This window comes from Ursus americanus, chromosome 5 (genome assembly GCF_024610735.1).
Source record: "Ursus americanus isolate L20-20 chromosome 5, mUrsAme1.1.p, whole genome shotgun sequence".
Taxonomy (NCBI): domain Eukaryota; kingdom Metazoa; phylum Chordata; class Mammalia; order Carnivora; family Ursidae; genus Ursus; species Ursus americanus.
This window is the reverse complement of record NC_142131.1, coordinates 43,677,934-43,694,417: the sequence shown is the minus strand read 5'-3', so window position 1 is coordinate 43,694,417 and position 16,484 is coordinate 43,677,934. Positions and strand designations below refer to the sequence as shown.

Sequence of the window (16,484 nt, the reverse complement as noted above, 5' to 3'; positions counted from 1 at the left end):
GAGAATTGAAATTATACCATTATGGCCTCTCTTCCCCTTGACCCTAAACCTCTTGCATTCCTTTGTGAGGCTACTGTTTGCCTTGTTCTCATCCAGTCTGTCACGTGGCATAGCACTCTATGTCTAGTGCACCCCAGTCTCACAGTGTGAGGCCCCTTCATTCCACATTTTCATTTAATTTTTAGATAAAGACAGAATTACATTCATTTAATCCCGTTTAGGTTTCCCCAATCTTCATCTTGACCTGAGCTTCCATCCTCTCCCTGATGCCACCCAGTGTCTGAGACTGCATGCGGTCTCCCGGATGCCTTTTGCTGACATGGACATGATATTAGGTGGCAGGTCGGAACACTACACTTGTCACAGGGCATCTTTATTCAAAGGTGTCTGCTCTTGGCTATTTAGACCTGATATATTTCAGTATATTCTTGGTATGTGGGAGCACTTAAGTTCCAGAGTGATAGATGTCATATGATTACATAAAGAGATAATTAATTTTTAAATAAGTTGCTACATTTTTCTTTCCTTTCTCTTCTCTTCTCTCTCTCCCTCCCCCCCCCCCATTCTTCTTTGTCAGCAGTAAGTTGGCTTCTCTTCAAACATCCATGCAGTACTTGGTGAGCACGACAAGGGGCAGAGAGCTCTGCTCTGGTAGACTCTGTTGCATGAGAAAGACTCATTAGAAATAGAAATGTGGGGGAGTGCCTCCTTTTCTTCACTGTCCCTGAACTGTCCTGCCTAGCAGGTGCCACCTCCTACTCGATTGCAAACAAGAAGCTCACAGTAGTTCTCTAGCAGCAAATCTGTTGTCATTATCGCCAAGTGAGGTTTGGAGCTGAACAGCCCAAATGCCATTCTAAGTTTGTAAAACATGCAAGGATACGTAAGACGGGGGTGAGTCTGCAGAACTCAGCACACATGCTCTGAAAACATGGAGGAAGCCCCAGGCAGAACTCATGAAAATGGACTGTGCAGAAAGTCCCTGAAAGATCATGAGAACCAGATGGATATACTCATTTGGGAGAGGGAATGGTGAGGATCCTGAAGAGATTTATCCTCTTGATTCATCAGGTCACAAGGCCCTACCACATTCTTTATAGTATCTGTTGACCCGTGCACCATCCCTTTTTGCAGTTCATATGCTATTAGCTTTTCTTTTTTAACATACTGTTTTAAAACTGATTTGGCTACCTTACAGAGACAAACAACATGAACCATTTCATAGCTCAGCTTTTTAAAAATAAATGCATGCAACTCTGTGAAATTATTCTGGGTTCTAAAAAGCAGGATGAACACTGCAAAAAGTATGAGGAGTGAAGGGTTGTTTTGTTACCTTATTTACACTATCACAGTGAGCGTTCTTGCCATTTCGCCATTTCAGCGGCTTTTATTCCATTAGCAAAACTAACCAGCCCAGTACGTTACATAGTCTCTTGATTTGTGGATGTATTTTGTCAACATTTTCATATTTTTGAAATCAGGTATTCGTTGCATAATTAAATGAAAAGCAACCTGCCAGCTCTGAGAAATATAAGTTGTCCTTTGTGGTAATTGCCTGAACATGTATCAGTGCAACTGTATAAAGGTAGCTGTCCAAGTATTGCCGCCTCCATTCAGATATTTGCAATTATTGTACCACCTGCGGTTGGATTTCATTCAGAATTGTCATTCATTAATTGCCATATGAAATACCTTAAAAATTACTATGATCTAGCAGGGAAATGAGAAGTTCTTAAATGCAGAAGGTTGTCATCGGGGCGCCTGGGTGGCTCAGTCATTAAGCGTCTGCCTTCGGCTCAGGGTGTGATCCCAGCGTTCTGGGATCGAGCCCCACATCAGGCTTCTCCGCTAGGAGCCTGCATCTTCCTCTCCCACTCCCCTTGCCTGTGTTCCCTCTCTCACTGGCTATCTCTCTCTCTCTCTCTATCAAATAAATAAATAAAATATTAAAAAAAAAAAAAAAGAAGAAGAAGGTTGTCATCGCCCAGACGGTTTAGAAACAGGCAGTGGGAACCACCAATCACTCAAAATAGAGGACAGATTTTCCAGAGCGAGGTTAGAACAATTCAGGTGCTGGTTAGGATTATCACCAGGAGACTGATCGAGGCCAACAGCTTCCGACCAAAGTTAGAGCGAAATGTTGAAGTCAGTTAAACATTACCAACCAACCATCCAACAAGTTTAACAAGATAGGGAAAGCAGGTAAAAACACATGGATCTTTGAGTCCTCCGAGTAAAGTCCTCATGATGCTAAGAATTTCAACATTATGATTGCAGGTTATAATAAGTGTAGAGTAAGTTTTATAGGTGTTTTAGATTGATGATACATCTTCAAGTCCTGTGAAAAGGAACAGAAAGGAATGAGAGAATTCGTTGATTACACCGTGGTTGACAAGATTATTATTTCACTTTTATTTTGACGTTGAACATGAGTTGGCACAGTGTTCTTTGGGCGATTGAGAATATATTTCTTTTGTTGCATTTTTCAGTACTTCCCTCAGTGGGGCTAATTGAACTCGAATACCCCTAAAGACGTGTCTTATGCTGACAGTGATGTCTCGTGCTTTGGCAAGTAAGCACAGATTCTATAGGTTCCATTTATTTGTTGGCTTCACTTGTTCTTTGGGCAAGCCCCCAGAACAATTCATAGGCATAGATTTCATTAAAAACAAAAACAAAAAAAAAAAAACTTGGTGCCTTTGTTGAGGAGCAGATGCAATCTTCGGCCACACCTCTCATTTAAAATACGTGTCTGGAGTACTGTGCCACGTGTCCCAGCCCATTTGCTCTTCTGTAGGATGACCTACAGTTTCAATTTGCCTGGGGCAGTCTCAGTGTGTGTCTGTGGTCCAAGTGTCCTTTCTACTTGAAACTTTTTCCAGACAAAAGCGTCCCTTATTGGATAGTAAATAATACAATCACTCTATTCATGTATGATGTGCTAAGAAGACCAAAGAAAAAAAAATCATTCTCAAGAGAATACATGTCAGTCCACTCAAATTACTTCATATGGAGTCTACCAATTACCCAGAGAAAAATCTTCAGTACCAGTCCTGCACCTCATTCTGTCAAAGCGAAGAACATCAATACAAAACACTGTAATATCACCAAGACGCGTCTTTAATATGTCCTGATTAAACAAATGGTGATGGAATGTATACTTTGTTGTATGTTATATGGAATTCAGGTTACTGGACATGGAAAATTACCATGTGTCATTATGCAGGTGCTCCTTCCTCAGAAAGCTAAAAGGGTACATCCTCAGCCTGACTGTGTGATGATAAGAGCAAGAATGTACAGCCATCTGGGAGACTGAAGGAGCTGTAATCTTGACTCCCTTACTCCTTTAGATGACATGTGTTGAAAAAAGGCGGCAACAGAGTGCAAATCTGGCATATTCCTGCCTAAGGACACAAAGTATGTAGTAATGCAAGGCCCAAATACCTCTAACAGATATTCTTGGAAAAGCTGACATGTCTTCTTCTATCTAGAAGTATTAAAACACTCTCCTATTAACAGTAATATCAGCAAGGTATCTTGTTGCACAATAATTCATTTCTTTTTTTTAATAATATTTTTTATTATATTATGTTAGTCACCATGCAGTACATCCCTAGTTTTTGATGTAAAGTTCCATGATTCATTACTTACGTATAACACCCAGTGCACCATGCAATATGTGCCCTCCTTAATACCCATCACCAGCCTGTCCCATTCCCCCACTCCCTCTCCCCTCTGAAGCCCTCAGTTTGTTTTCCAGAGTCCATAGTCTCTCATGGTTCATTCCCCCTTCTGTTTACCCCCCCCTTTCTTCTTCCCTTTCTTCTCCTACTGATCTTCCTACTTCTCATGTTCCATAAATGAGTGAAACCATATGATAATTGTCTTTCTCTGCTTGAATATTACTCAGCCATCAAAAAGAACGATTTCTCAACATTTGCTGCAACATGGACGGGACTGGAGGAGATAATGCTAAGTGAAATAAGTCAATAATTCATTTCTAAATAGAAACTTTTACCTAGAGTAGCCAGAAAACTTGAGTACAGGAAACTAATCTAGGCTTCTCTGATGGAAAGAAAGCAAAAGAAAAGCACAAAGTCTTCACAGTGTTTCAGGAATTTCACTTCTCTTAGTGATATCATCACTTGACTGGGTTATCATTTCTCTTAATGCAAAATTAAATTCGGGCACCACATTCCTGGTTTTTTCTTACTAAGGTAATTTCTTTGGTATACATTTACTTCTATTTCTAGAGATTTGTTGTAATATATTTTTAAGATTTTATTTATTTATTTATTTGACAGAGAGAGAGCATGAATGGGGGGGAGAAGGAGGGAGAAGCAAGCTCCCTGCTGAGGAAGGAGTATGATGCGGGACTCGATCCCAGGACCCTGGGATCATGACCTGAACTGAAGGCAGACGCTTAACTGACTGAGCCACCCAGGCGTCCCGCTTTGTTGTAATATTAATTCGATTGGGCAATTGCTTGTTTAGAATTTTTCTTTCACCTTTACCCCATCACCAGTTATGATAAGAACTTGAAATTTTTATGCTCCTGGAAAATTTTATATGTACTAATTAATTTTGTTTAACTGGGTAGCTGATGTTTGAAGAACGCAAATAGATTGAGTGCCCCCTCCTCCCTCTAGAGAAAAACCTGGATTGCAAATGGGGCTGAGCCTCCCGATGTCCCATATTCTCTTAGATCATGGCTTTTACGAGTTGCCCAGGTCAAGATGTGGCTCTTTGTAAGGAGGACTGGAAAGAAGCAGACAGGACAAGATGGGCAGTTCTCTCAGTTTAAGACATCTCAGATTCTTGGGTCTCTCCCTCCCCTCCCAATCCCAAATAACCCCACCCTCCACATCCACCCCAGCTTGGCATTTGTAATGTTTGTGGGGTTTTCCATTTCCTGAATGGCTGATGCAGAACTGTGAGGTATCACTAGTGTCCTCATGGCCTGAAAGAACTTAAGAACTAAATCTAGGAAGGGACAGTAGGTAGACCATTCCTCTCTCTTGTGTACTGAGAAGCCATTTTACAGCAGAATAAAATTAGATACCCTCAAAGGACTTTTTAAAACCCAGAATTCTAGTTAGCAAGGTTGCTGTAAATTTTCCATTTTCCTCTTTGATCCTCAAATAAGCATGCAAGATGGGGAGGCCTGTATAATCCCTTAAGATCATTGCAATTTGAAGATGTATTGATGCTCATAAATCTTCTACTTGGTGAGTTTTCATTCTGCTGAGCATCTGATTATGCTAGATAATTTTGATAATGCTATACTTTCCAGATAAACCTGGGATCCATTTTTTTAAAAAAATAATTTCAGACTTGCAAACTGGAACTGGCATATGCAGAACTAAACAAACTCCTCATGTCTGGTCAGCTCCGGCCCGTACTGTGTTCCCTGCACGTGCTCACGAAACACTCAGTAGGTGCGAGGTGGGGTTATGTGGTAGTAGGCCCCACACTGCTTTGCTGCTAAGTAGGAGAATGGAAGGCTATTTTCCAAGAGAGATGAGACAGGAACAGAGGGAGAGAATGGCAAAGGAATTCTTCCTCAGAGGGTCATTATTCCAGATGTACCACATTCCTTAGCCTAAGACGTCCTTCTTTCCTCAAACATTAACTCAGCTTGTTTGATGTAGCAGACATTCCAGGTTAGGGTTTCTCAACATCAGCACTATCAAGTTTTTTTTTATTGGACTTGCGCATTGTAGACTAGATAGCAGCGCCCCCACCTCTACCCATGCCGGTGGCCTCCCCATCCAGCTGTGACAATCAGAAATGACTCCAGATATCAACAGGGTAGGTATGGTAACCGTGGGCTGTAGAGAGCATGATGACAGCACAGAAGATGGATGAGGACAGACTGGGGGGAGCAGGATGACCTAAGGCATAGAGGCAGGAAGTGTGCTATGATAAAAGGGTTGGCGTGGCTGGCATCTAAAGGTCCTGGCTACCTGCGGTAAGAGGCAAAGGCGAAGGAGAGGCAGGCACCAGATGAGGGAAGGCCAACTTCTTCTGTTTGCTCCTTGCGAACTAAATTTAGCTCATATCCACACCTTAGTCATGCCATTTAAAAAGCATCATATAAAAGATTATTTTAAGTCTTGGCAGCAGAATCATAGCAGCATTTTTGTAGAAGATGAATTGAGTCATATTTATAGATCAAGTTTATTTCGTTAGGTCCAAACACATATAGTTGAATTATTTTTTCCTAATATTGATAGTGCATTCCTTGAAAACTACTTGGAATATGTTCATAGCCTCACTCCATCATAAATCCTTGCTCCAAATATTTTTTTTCTCAACAGGTGCATTGGCATCCATGTTGATTTCTAGCTGTGCTTGGTCTTACATCAAAATGCTGGCTTTGTCTGAGCAATGTTTGAGAGAAGAGATTTATCCATCTGCATTCTATTTCAGGCAGAGCCATTGACTCAGGGAGTGAGACACTTGACCTACTTGTGGCTCACTTAAGCCCAGCAGGAGAACTGCAAAAGTGGGGCCTCTGATTCTAATAGCATCAGCACTGACATTTCCTGGCAAAAGAAGATTTAAATTTAAATAGAATGGGGCACTAGCATCATCATTTTGTTACCTTCTCTTTGGTGAGTTAGTCCTGTGACGGTTTTGTTAAAGCAAGTGAAGTTTTAAAATGCATGATAAATTAGAGTCTAATGAGACTCTGAAACAATCTCCCTTTTCTTTCCACAAAAATCAAACGTCTGCTGGGAATGTGGTGTCTCCCTTTGGTCTCCTCCTTTGTTGAAGAATATGGGGAAATTCCAGTTCGGTTCCACACATATTTATGACATCCCCTCTGAGCTAAGCACTGGATTGTGAATACAGCCTAATGAAATAAGGTGAACTAAGACCTGATATACTGAAGAAAGAAACAGATCATTTTGAATCAATGTAGTAAATGCGTGACTAGGGGAAAAACAGAAAGAAATAGCTAATCTAGTGGGAGTGGTTTGCAACAGAAAATCTGTAGGAGGGAGAGGCAAGGCATCCTAGAAGAAATACTCTGGGAGCTGCCTGTGCAAAGGTGACAGGTAGTTGCCAGGTGAAGAAGAGGGGCGGTTGTTCCTGCAGAGAGAAGAGCAAGAGCTAGCAGATAGCAGTGAACACGGAGGATGGAAGCAGGGAGTGAGGGAGGCGTGAGGAGCTGGGAATGAGGCCGACAGCCCCCTCAAAAGGAATGCAGGCTGTATCCCAAACATGCTGGGCCATAATATGATAAAGTCAGAGGGGATATTTTTTTTTAAGATTTTATTCTTAAGTAATCTCTACACCCAACATGGGGCTTGAACTTACAACCCCAAGATCAAGAGTCACATGCTCTTCCAACCGAGTCAGCCACGTGCCCCAGATGGGTATTTTTGAGAAGTCACTGTAGTAGCTGGGTGGAAAATGGGTTTGAAATGATGTAACTACACATAAGGAAACAAGTTAATGGTTTGTTATAGTTGCTCAGGTGAGGTAATCTGTATTTGACAAAGTGGCAGTGGGGATAGATAGAACAGCACGCTGGCTCGGTGACTGAATGAACTTTAAGATGTTAGAAACTATTAAGAGGAAAGATGGAAAGTGTATATCTTAAGGACACACTGAGGTTATTATAATTGTTCCACCTGAAAATAACCATCCATCATTTTTGGTGAACACTAAGTCAAATAATTAGGAGTTAAAATAAAGTAACTTGGAGTGGGGGATGGGGAAGTTGGGCAAAGTTGGGGGGGAGGATAAGGAAGCGTAAAAATAGGAGTAGAAGGCAAACTTGAAGTAACTTCCTACTGGTGATATAAATATGATTTTTACTAGAATTACCAAAGAAATAAGCACGGAGCATGTGTGCAAAGTTTGCTCCTTGTTTAAGTGGAATAGTCTCACGTCTACTAAAGAACTGTGGACATAGTAGTGCTTGATACATGATCATTGAGTAGACCTAATGGAAGGTAGAAAAGGGGGGAGTGAGGAGCAGATTAACAAGATGAAATTATGCCCACAGGGAAATAGCCTTAATAATCACAGGAATGCTTGAAGAAAGATTTAAGGAAACACTTTTCAAATAATGATGATCAGACACTGAAAAATCACAGTAGCATCAGTGAGGTGGTCAAGAGCTGAGATACTAGAGCCCTACTGCCATTGTTGGAATCCTTACACTACAAATTAATAGCTCCCTTAACTTGAACTTGAGCAACTCCCTTAACCACTCGGAGGCTCAGTGTACCCATGTGTAAAATAGGGGGACTGTTGGAGAGTACCTATATTATTAGACTTTGTGAGAATGAAGTGTTTGTACATACAATGTGCTTAGAACAGCAGCTGGTACGAAGTAAGAATTCTTTAATGTTGACTGTTTTATTAATAATATTACTAGAGCTGAAACTTGGTTGAATGTGGCAGTACTTTTTTTTTTTTTATTATTTGGGGGCCAGGGTAGGGGCAAATTCCAGTTCTTTGAGACCATGCCAATGGTTTTGAGGTTCTTATCATCCTAAGGAATTGATTTATAAGCAAAGTCACCTGACAGTCTTGCCCATCACCTCCAGTCACAAGGTGCAGATATTTTGAAGGGACAGGCAATCCACCAAGAATGTTGCTTGCTCACAGTAGGGTTCATGATGCAACGGAGGCTACCTGTTCTTCTGTAGGAAATCTACTTCCTTCCCAGTCATTTGGCAACTGCAAGACAGGGAAGGGTTGGGATCCATTGTCTATATGTGCCTCAGGTTTCTGAAAAGATGGTGTGGTATTCCTCTAAACAATCATTGAGAATGCAATTACCATAAATTTATTGAATTGGATTTAGCCCAATTTAGCTCAGTATCAAGAAAAGAAGATCATTTTTGGCAGCTGCAGAGTACAAAATATTAGGACATACAGGACTAATTTCAATTCCATTGCATGGAATCTGCAAATTATCATTTGCTTTTGAAATGAGCTACTGGCTGAGACCTTGAAATGGCTGCCAGACACATGCAAAATGACCCAATTCAAAGGGGATATTTTTGCACTGAAAGATTGAGGACATAAGTGTTTGCTTTAGTGAGTATAATTGTCTTAAACGAAGAAATGACAGGGAAGGAAAGCAGCCATTTTGCAGCACTTACAATCCACCACACAAGGGAAATTATGCTTTCTATCTAATGGGCCCTTTTAAACATAGGACAAACAGGAGAATACACCTTTCCAACTGTAACTTGCCTTAGCTGATGCATGCCTCGATTAATACAACTAGAAAACACCTTGCAATAACAAGGTTTTCACAAAGAACCAACTGCTTGTTTTGGCACAAATGCAAGTAAAGGCGTTGATGGAAGATGTCATTTTGCCTGTTGACTGCACTCCCACCATCTCCCAAGTGCTCACCAACTGTGATGCCTTTAGCTTCTAAAAGCCACTGAGTTCCAGTTGACTGTAAAATGTCACATCCTTCTACATTTCACTGAAGCTTTCGGATGTGTGTGCATGTGTGGTTTGATCTGTATTTGATTTAAAGTAGCATCATGTAGGATACCTTCTTTTAAGATGACTGCTATCTTTTTGATAGGGAGACTATTGCAGGGCAGAAAAGGGAAAACTCAGATTGGTGTCTGTGTGTGTGTGTTTATGTATGTTTATTGTCTGTGCAGCGTATGTTAGGCACTCCCACAGACTATCGCAACAAAGGCATCGTATACAGTTAAGCTATCTCCCAGCACTTACATTAGACTGCTGTTTTTTCGATAACTAAGTCCTTATTCTAAAGCGTGCAACTACAAATTTCCCCTCTGTTAGGGCTCTTCTCTCTCTCCTTCAACTGTCTGCCCCCTCCTCTTCTCTCGCCTACCAGCCCTGCAAATTCCTTCATCTTATTTCTAAGTCCTGTTTTCTGTGTTCTTTAAACAGGGATGGCTAGGGGCGCTTGGATGGCTCAGTCATGTAGTGTCTGCCTTCGGCTCAGGTCATGATCCTGGGGTCCTTGAACTGAGCTCCGCATCAGGCTCCCTGCTCAGTGGGAAGCCTGCTTCTCCCTCTCTCACTCCCCCTGCTTGTATTCCCTCTCTGTCTGTCTGTCTGTCTGTCTCTCTCTGTGTCAAATAAATAAATAAAGTCTTTTAAAAAAATACACAGGGATGGTTAAAAAGTATTTGCTAATATAATTTTACAGACCTTTCCAAAGTCTAAGTGATAAATAATATTTAGAACCACTTCATGCCTGACACTTCTCTAAGGAATAATCCTTAGGCTCAGGATGTTTATAGACTGGAGAGAAAAATGAAACATATTTGAATCACAAAATCTGAGACTTGAAAGAACCCGAGAAGCTATGTGATCTCAGCTTTCTTACTCCATGGAGGAAATCTCTGTACAACGTAGTGATAAACTGTGCCTCAGCCCAGGCTCCTGGGCTTCCTAGCCTGGGGAAATGACTGCCATTGATCTAGTTAATACACATTTCTCCTGAACGATGGGATAAAATCGGATTCTCACACTTTTTCCCATTGGCCCTAGTTATGCCAAATTGGTTTTTCTTCCATATGTGAGTTCCTCAAATATTAGAAGTTTTCTAATAATATCAGAGGTATGTCCTAGACTTTCTTCTCACTCTATCCACTTTCCCCTAAGCACTCTTATCTGCGTGTGGTTTTATAATTCTCAATATCATGATGACTCTCAAATGTTTCTCTCCAGCTCACTTCTCTCTCCTGAGCATCAGGTCTGAGTGTTCACTTACTTGCTCTTTATGTCTCAAAGTCCCTCACGTTCTGTTGCCTTCATCATCTCCCTCTGGTCCCAAACCCGTCTTCCTTCTCATGGGTCCCCTGTGTTAGTGACACCCTCACCCACCTAGGTGCTCAAACCTCAGAGTCATCTTTTGACTCCTTATTCCCGTTCACCCCCAGGATAGAAACAGCTACTGGGGATTTTGAAACTTAAGTGACATAATAAAATGGATTTTTAAAAAGAAAAATTCATCTGTAGTAGTATTTCAAATAGATTAGAGATTGTTGGAATTAACATAAGGAAAGTGGAGCAAGAAAGTGGGTTTTGCTTGCAGTAATAGAGAGGTGAATGGATGAGTGTTTGAACAAGACATTGGAAAATAAAAGCAGAAAGAGACAGATAGGACATTATAAAGAAAGTAGTAGTAGGACAATTCATATATGTATATGACACAGTGAATTGTTTAAAAACAGGGTAGAGAATCATCTACTTGAAACCTTATCATTAGCCACTTAGCATATTTTCTTCTGTAAGGAACTATCATTCATAGTCAACAACTTACAGATTCCCTTTCCATGCTCCACTCCTAGTTCTCCCAGGGATGGGAGATGTAAAAAAACACGAGTAGTGTTTTTGCTCTCATTTTCTGAGGATTTATACCAGGTTATTTTCTTCAGGGAGTGACTGGGAAGAGTCCCAGGCTAGTTTATGGGATAGAAGCTTCAGTGACACTAATACTTCACTTTGAAGTAATTTCATATGCAAATAATTCTCATGGGTAGGAAATTCTATCATGTATTTAAACTATAGCTTTCATGAGACTAAATAATTACTGTGAACAAATAGCATTGGTTAACTTTAGGTGGGGTAATAATGATGATGCCTAATAGATGCATTATATGTAGCTAAAGGAGTCCTCACAGCAGTATACAACAAAACTAAGAACTGAGAATATTTTACAAGCTAAGAATAACAGAGTGGAGTTTGGTTGTTAACTGGTGTTGACAAGACAGGTACCAACTGGATATTTTAATTGTTGGTTGACCCTGCATTAGAAATAGGATTAATTCCCAAGGAACTGAAATGTAGCTGAGATGAGTTGGTAAAGACATTTTCACTTCTTTGAAGAGCTAGGGTTTGGGATTATTCTAACATTACATGCCCCATGCTTTGTAACTTGAAAGTACAGTGTAGAATGAAAATAATGTAGAAACAGAGAAATCATAGGGGTCAAGCCTATTGGGCATTTCAGCATGCTACTTCACACTTTTAAGATGAGTTATTATTTTGACAACTAACTCTAACATAACAAGAAAGGATCCAGAACTCAATAATCTAATTTTTATTGAGAATATCCTGTAAACCTATCATAGGGCCAAGTGCTGTGTGAAATGTGACATTTGAGTGGTGCTACAAAAAGCTTTCACGTGAATTATTTTATTTGGACCTCGTGACTCTCCTACAAAGTAGTTAAAGCAAATATTCAAAAATCCCAATCACAAATGAATAAAAGAAGTTCAGAGAGTCCTATAACTTGCCCAAGACTCCAAAATCTGTAAGTGGTGGCATAAGGACTTCCAACTGGGTATTCTTTGCTTCTCCCTGAAGAACCTGTTCTATCCCAAGGCAAGCCAAGATCAACCCTTAACAAAAAAAGTTCACATGTTAATTTAGCATTTAAAATTGAGGTACAACTCTGGAAAACAGTATGGAGGTTCCTCCAGACATTTTAGAGCTATGCTACAACCCAGCAATTGCATTACTAGATACAAATGTAGTGCTCTGAACGGACACCTGCACCCCAATGTTCATAAGCAGCAATGTTCACAATGGCCAAACTATGGAAGAGCTGAGATGTCTGTGGATAGATGAATGGATAAAGATGATGTGGTATATATCTACAATGGAATATTACTCAGCCATCAATGCTTACCATTTACATGGACATGGATGGAACTGGAGGGTATTATGTTGAGCAAAATAAGTAAATCAGAGAAAGACACTTACATGGTTTCACTCATGTGGAATATAAGAAACAGCACAGAAGCTCATAGGGGAAGGGAAGGAAAACTGAATGGGAAGTCATCAGAGAGGGAGAAAAACCATGAGAGACTCCTAACTCTAGGAAACAAACTGAGGGTTGCTGGAGGGGAGGTGAGCGGGGGGATGGAGTAACTGGGTGATAGGCATTAAGGAGGGCATGTGATGTGGTGAGCCTTGGGTGTTACATGCAACTGATGAATTATTGAACACTATATCTGAAACTAATGATGTACTATTTGTTGGCTAGTTGAATCTAAATAAAAAATAATAGTAAAAAAAATTGAGGCACGGGAAATAGAGGAATAGGAAAAAAACAGGGCCAAATATGTTAGCAGTGGAATAATTTTAATGCAGCGTTTCCAGTTCTGGTTTGGCTCCAAAACCTACATCATTTCCTCTATAGCGCTCTGATCAAACCTAGGGTCGTAATCTGCAGTCCTACTTTACCGTATTCACATCACTCATCATATTCAAACATCATTTGTAGGTCCATGGTAAGCTCCCCTGCCAGATTCTGAGATGATCATGGAAGTGGTGGCTAAGTGACTGGTCTAAGGTCGCACAGTTGAACGTGACAGTACAGGATTTGAAGCAGAGCTGACAGAATACAAAAGCCATAGTCGTAACTGCTAGGCTGTACTATCTTTTTTAATGCAAATCAGTAATCAAGCAAAAGCAAACGTGATTTGTTTATAAATGTTACAGAAAAGAAAGCGTTGTGACTCTTTTCTTACTGATTCGTGTTTAAAAATAAATCCAGCGGGATTCTCTTTAATAATAGTTGAATAAATATGTTTAGCCATCTCAAATTCTCGATCAGTAAGCTAACTCATACACAGATTCTGCATTTACCTGGTTGTGCAGATTATGCCCACTCTTTGCCTTCAAAACTGACAAAGAACTTACCTTCAAAAGGTGATATTTATTATTCATCTTAAGAAGTAATTGAGATTGAACCAGTTTAGGAAGAGGGAAACAAAATGAAACAAAACTCCAGAATAGAACAAAATAAATGAAAGCTAAGAAATTGGAGGTAAATTTGTTCAGCCACCTATTTTAAACTTTGTGTAGAGACTTAACCAAATGTGGGTTTCTTTTTCTTACAGTAGAAGTGGTAGAGAAGTAGGCATTCTCAGGCTTTTACAGAGGCGTGAAATGTCATCAGCGGTAGGAAAGTCATTCTCAGTGTGAGGCCTTTGTCTTCATGTGCACGACATGGCTGCTGTACTCCCAGGCATCATGTACACCTTCCAGGCAGGAGGAAAGGGGAAGGACAAAGGGCAAAAGAAAGGAGGCCAAATGCATCTGTCCCTTTCAAAATACTCAAAAATCCCTAGGTTTCTACTGATGATACATTTGTCAGAACTATGTATCCTTGGCACTTCTACTTATAAAGGAATTTAGAAAATATAGTTGGGTATGTGGCTTCAGTGAATGAAATTCGGAGCTATCATTCAGGAAGATAGTGAAACTGGATATAGTGGAGGCAAGCTTCATTTTCTTCCATGGAAAGACATTAACAAAGTTATCATTATTCACAGACAATAGGTTTATGCAACCAAAATCCAAAAGAACCTATAGAGTAAAAATGCTAAATACACATATATACACAATTGAATTTCTATATACCAGCGGCTATTTAAAAATATATTTTAAAAATATCTACAGTAGCAACAAAATTTATTTTCTACCTAGAGATAAATAAATCTAATAAGCAGAGCTTATGGAGAAATATATAAAATATTTTAAAACTTAAATACCTAAATAAATGAAGAGCTATATCATTTTTATAAAGATTCAATATTATGGCCATAGTAATTTACTCCAAGTTAATCTGTAAATTCAAAACAATGAGATGGCTTCGTAGAACTGTGTTTATATGCACAGAAGTCTGCCAAAACTGATCATTAAATCCCCAAGGAATTGTATTATGTTTTTCATTTTACAAATGTTATGATTTTAATGCAGTCAAATCTGTCATTCTTTTCCTTATGGTTTGTGATTTCTGTATTTTTAAATCTATTCTCTGCCACCCCGAGACCATAAAGATAGTCTGTGTAACTTTTCAGAAGAATTTCTTTTCTTTTAGTCTGAACTGTGATTTCATGGCAGGTGGTGAGCAAGTTCTAGATTATAAGATGGAAGTGTACAGAGCACGTGGATGGAACCCCGTAAGACCTTATGAGTAGAATAAAATGCTGCTGTTCAGAGTGAGGTTCATGTGCTCAGTTGAGGCCGCCAACATCAGTCCATGCTAGAGCAGCAGGAGAACCCTGAGTTATGTTTGGGCGGTTGCAAGGAAACTTGGATTCACAAAGACATCCTTGGGAAGCTCTTCCACACCCCTCCTACTCTCCCTGGGAACTCTGTCTTTGCCGCTAAGTATTCCGGAATTGGGACTTACTCTCCCAGTTCCCATTTTAATTTTTAACAAGTACTCACTTTCACCTTGGTCTCCACAAACAGTGGTTTTCTTATAATCCCTTAATATTAATCTGAGACTCAAATTTTAGTCTTTTTTTAAAAAAAGATTTTATTTATTTTAGAGTATGTGAGCTGGGGGAGGGGCAGAGAGAGAGGGAGAGGGAGAATTTTAAGCACGCTCAGCAGAGCCTGATGCAGGGCTCCATCTCACGACCCTGAGATCATGACCTGAGCTGAAATCAAGAGTCGGGCCCTCAACTGACTGAGCCAAGCAGACATCACAAATTTAGTCATCTTCTTAAATAACTGTTCCTTTCCTGAATCTGTGAGACATACAGATCTCCCTTAACTCTTCCTGTCTTGACTTCTGTTGACAGTTATGTAAACAGCAGCTACAGAGACTGCTACTAAAAGCTGGTCAGAAGCTTCCAAGCTTCTCTTTGGGAAACACTGAGGGGCAGAACTGGGTCTCAGCAAGTTTCATGAGAACGGTTTTTTCATCTTCCCCTGCCCTGTCCCCCAGCACCTGTTCATCGCACTGCTTCCTCCACCTAAGACCTCTCAGTGTGCAGCTCTCAGCGCCCACCTCTTGTCACAGTGCCCCAGTCCTGCCCTCCAGGCCCCCTGTCTGGCCACCTGGCTCTGCCTGATATGCCAGTCTGCATTGATGAGGGGTACTGGGTAGAATGGGCTTCTGTCAGAAGCCTTACTCCTCTTCCTCCTTGATAGGTTTGCATTTTAGGAGGAATTTTAATCAGTCCTAACCCAGATAACCTTAATGTGGATCGTGAGGGTGGAATATCTCCTTCAGAGGAGTTTTAGAGAGGCGAGAGGCTAACATCAGATCAGGTGATGTGACAAGTTTGTGGAAAGTAAGAAAGTACCAGGTGGACCTAAAGCGGGATTGTTTTTCTATCTGTTGCTGGCAGGCAAATGAGGGGGCTCTTTACTCAGACTTCTTTTATGCTCCTTAAGGCACATCTGTTAGGTGCTGTCTATCCACTTTAAGCACAGGGAGCTGGGAATGCAAGGTGCTGCTTGAGTTCCAGGAAAAGTGCAGTGGTTGGAAAAGTAAAACCAAGAAGGAAGATAGGACACAACATACATGCTTCGAGGCCTTATACCGAAGTCTGGGTAGGAGATTTGAGATAATCGGCTTTTTTTTTTTTTTTTTTTTGAAGATTTTATTTATTTGAGAGAGAGAGTGCACAAGCAGGGGAGAGGGGCAAAGGGAGAAGGAGAAGGCGACTCCCCGTTGAGCACAGAGCGCAATGTGGGGCTCCATTCCAGGA

At 40.5% G+C, this 16,484-nt stretch overlaps 1 long non-coding RNA gene across 1 annotated transcript in view; it reads left to right on the top strand.

Annotated features, from left to right (window-relative positions):
- LOC123790175 (uncharacterized) overlaps positions 1-16,484 on the top strand; it is a 344,552-nt gene that overhangs the window by 278,357 nt on the left and 49,711 nt on the right. The window lies entirely within an intron of this gene.